Source organism: Vigna unguiculata, chromosome 7 (assembly GCF_004118075.2).
Source record: "Vigna unguiculata cultivar IT97K-499-35 chromosome 7, ASM411807v1, whole genome shotgun sequence".
In the NCBI taxonomy this organism is placed as follows: domain Eukaryota; kingdom Viridiplantae; phylum Streptophyta; class Magnoliopsida; order Fabales; family Fabaceae; genus Vigna; species Vigna unguiculata.
In genome coordinates, this window is record NC_040285.1 from 15,764,221 (window position 1) to 15,767,981 (window position 3,761).

The 3,761-nt window shown below is 39.8% G+C and overlaps 1 pseudogene; it reads right to left on the reverse strand.

The window, feature by feature from the left end:
* On the reverse strand, positions 1-1,410 carry LOC114191217 (annotated as a pseudogene).
* Between the last annotated feature and the right edge of the window lie 2,351 nt (positions 1,411-3,761).

Genomic DNA, 3,761 nt, shown 5'->3' on the forward strand with positions numbered 1-3,761 from the left:
TCAAAGTCTATGGCCACCACAAACAACCACCGACACACCCACCACAGGCGCACCTCGCCGACATTGGCAGCGGGCCTCCTCCTTCGATTTCTCTTTTACGCGAGGGTTTGCCTCATCCGTTATGTGGAGGAGCTTTCTTGCGTTCTCAGGATAACCGGAAGGGTGTTGAAAGATGGTAAGGATTTTGTGGCAGATGGAATTTTGCCTAAAGAAAATCCAAGATTCTTGGCTTTCTTCGAGCAGATTACCATTTACTTGGCCTTGCCATCGTACTCTCCTACGCAGCCTCTGGCTTCTCCACCTTCCTCTCCGTCCTCTACTACACGGCCCATCCTTAATCATCTTCACCAATAACTCCTTGGCTTTATCAACTTCCTTAATCCTACACAATGCCCGAACAACCTCCATAAACGGCTTTATCGCACACCCCCTCTTCTCCTCAGGGATATCCTCCAGCATCTCCAAAGCCAATTTAATAGTTTCATCTTCTCCACAGAGCTTGCCAACCAAAAAGCTAATCGTACTCATCGGTGGCCGTTTCTCTTTCTCCATTGCCACCACATACACTCCATGGGCCTCCTTAGCCTTCTTGGCCTTACATAACCAAGACAAAATGGCACCAACTTTCTTGCCATCAGGCATTGCTTGTGCATCAACCATCTTCTCACAAACCCCACAAGCCCAATCATAAGCACGCCACTGACAAAGCGCCTCGATTGTGATGTAATACGTATCTGCATCAGGTACACACTGAAAGGCCTCAAATTTATCAAACACCTCCAATGCAGCCTTCCCTTTCACCAACCTCGAGAAGCAAAGTATCAAGTCGTTGAGAATCCTTCATTGAGGATTCCACTCTCCTTCTCTCCAATCTCCTTAACCAAAACCCACAGCAAGTACGCCTCTTTCTTCCTCACATCATTTCTATATATCACCAAAACAAGAGACTCCACCATTGGAGTGGTCACCTCCAATGATCTTTCACTCCATGCCCATCTGAAAAACTTTATCAGATTCTCACTCAAAACAAGCGGACTTTCGATTACTTTTGACATCAATTGTTGATGTAGAGTCAAATCCATATCATCCAAACACGACTCAAAGGACCCATCAACACTAGTTTGAAAAAGACGCAACACACTCTCTAACTTGTCCACGTCAACCTCGTACTTGTCTCCTTCTTCTACGCAATGTCTGTCACCGCCGTTTTCTAAAGAATCCAGTGAGAGCTCATCATCGAGGGTGAGTGTGGAATCAGTGGAGAAAAACTGAGGGTTGTTGAAAATTTTGGGGGAAACTTGATTTGGGGATTTTGGAAAAGCTAGGGTTAGAGATGCGTTGGTGAATTGATGAGCAGTTTAGAGAACCAGCTACAACACGTGTTACTCGTGCAAGTATCCACGTCCACATTCTTCTTCTTCTGGAGAATGTGCGTAGTAGAGAGAAATCGAAGGAGAAGGCCCGCTGCCAACACCGGCGAGGCGTGCCTGTGGTGGGTGTTGCGGTGGTTGTCTATGGTGGACATAGACTTTGAGGAAGAAGGAACCAATGTGGCAGTGCTAGTGGTGGAGCAGTGCGCGGAACAAACCCTCACACGTTACCAAAAAAATAACCACATCCGAAAAAAAATTTAGTCAACTGAAAACGGGATCCTCACGTGCCATTCCATTTGACAGTTGTCACATGAAATTAACAGAGTTTAAAATTAAGGACTAATTCCATCCAATTCAAAACGTCAAGGACTAAAATAGTGCAAACGTTAGATGAGGGACTAAAACTAAAAATTAGCAATAGTTGAGGGACGAAAAACATAATTAACCCTAAATTTTAATATCTAAAATGCAATAAAAATATTAAATATTTAAACTTCAATGTCAATTTTACAAATGTTAATATATATTTTTAAAATATTTAATAATATTTTAGATAATTATATTTATTTAAAAATTGAATCTAAGAATTATATTCAATTACAACTAAATATAATAATTTATAATTGAATTTCAAAAATAAAAAATAATAATGTCAATTTTAAAAGACAAATATAATATTCATGCGGGAACAAATGAGAGGTATTAGGGAACATGAATAATGCCTTACCTCAATCCTTGAACTCTCTAGTCCGCTCCTTCTCGACTTGCACATGCCATTTGCTAGCGTATACGACCAGGATCCTTAGGAGTTACCTGCAGAGAGGGCTCCAACGATCAAGTCAGCAAAAAGGTTCTCAAAAGTCAAATCTCAGATTAGGGAATTAATGAAAGCGTACCCCTTAATTGTTGGGTCCACATGTATTTATAGGGTTATTAATTATGTCCTCCATTCTTATGGGTTGGGCCAATATTTGGATCGTAGATGATCCTAGGCTTAGCCCAGGCCCTGTGTTAGCGTATGTTGGTACTAAGGGCCTTGTTTGCGGCATTCTAAGTTAGGTGTTATCGACTTATAACATATTATTCTTTGTAGTAGGTGGCCTGGGCCGCTATGTGGTTCTGCTTTTTGTGGGGCTATGTCTAGCCGGTCTTGGCCATGTACTAGCCTTAGTCTGCCTAGGTATAGTACATATAACATTTATGAAAAATTAAATTTAGTCTCAACTTGAAAGGGAAAAATTTGTTCTATTTTAACAAAAATTGAGACTAAATTAAACAACAATAATGAATAAAGGGACTGAATTGAACAAAAATAACGAATATCGGGATTAAATTGAACAAAAAGAAATAATATAACCAAAAGTTGATATGTGACACTAGCATTGACACGTGGCACTAACATTGACACGTGGCATAATTGTGACTTGACACATAGACAATTTTGGGAAATTAAAAGAATTAATAAAAATTAAAAAAAAACAGAAGTTGGCATATAACATGTATTGTTAAAAAACGTTAACTATTTAAACACAGTTAATAAACAAAGATCAAATTAACCAAAATTTGACAAAAATGAAGACCATATTAAATAAAAAAACAAAATTAGGAACAAAATATATATTTAATCCAAGTAAAAATAATATAACACAGATTCAAAGCACTTTTGTTTAAAAACCAGAGATGCGTACCTTTTTCTAGGATGCATTCAGCCTCACACCTGCAAACAAAAGTTTGCATTAACTCAATAGGAGCAACCAAAGTTCCAAGAGATCCAATCAATGAGAACTGAAAAATAGCTTGCTGGCGCAGGAGCTATGCAATTGGAGGTGCAACCACGAAGGTTCTTCTGGCGACGAAGTCACTAATGCTGAGATTAAATGAAGTGACTTTTGTTGAAGTGGAAACTCATTCCGATGAATGGTGACTCTTGCAAGAGAAAGCAACGACAGTCCTTGTAGATGTTGATGGTGGAGAGCCGAAACGCGTGATAAACGAGAGCTCAAATTGTGGCAAATCCAAAGAGATTTCAACAGTGGTTGGCAAAATCGTGAACGACAGCGACTATCAAGGAATCCAGTGCGCAATGAAGAACTCCCCTCACGATTGCTCCAATGAAGAACCCTAGGCGTTAACACAATCGCTGAACGAAACTTGATGGATACTATAAATCAGAGATGGAGAAAATGGCAAACTCGTCGGAGGAGGTCGCGGTGAAGCTCCGTCGCTATTGATAGTATTTTGAGGTTGTGAAAGGAATAGTTGATGGGATAGAGAAAATTGTGGAGATAGTAGAATGTGGAAGTTGTAGTTGGAAGGAGTATGTAGTTGTAGTGATTTGTTAGATGTGGTCTTAGTTTATATCCTTCCTCAAATGATTGAGTATATAGG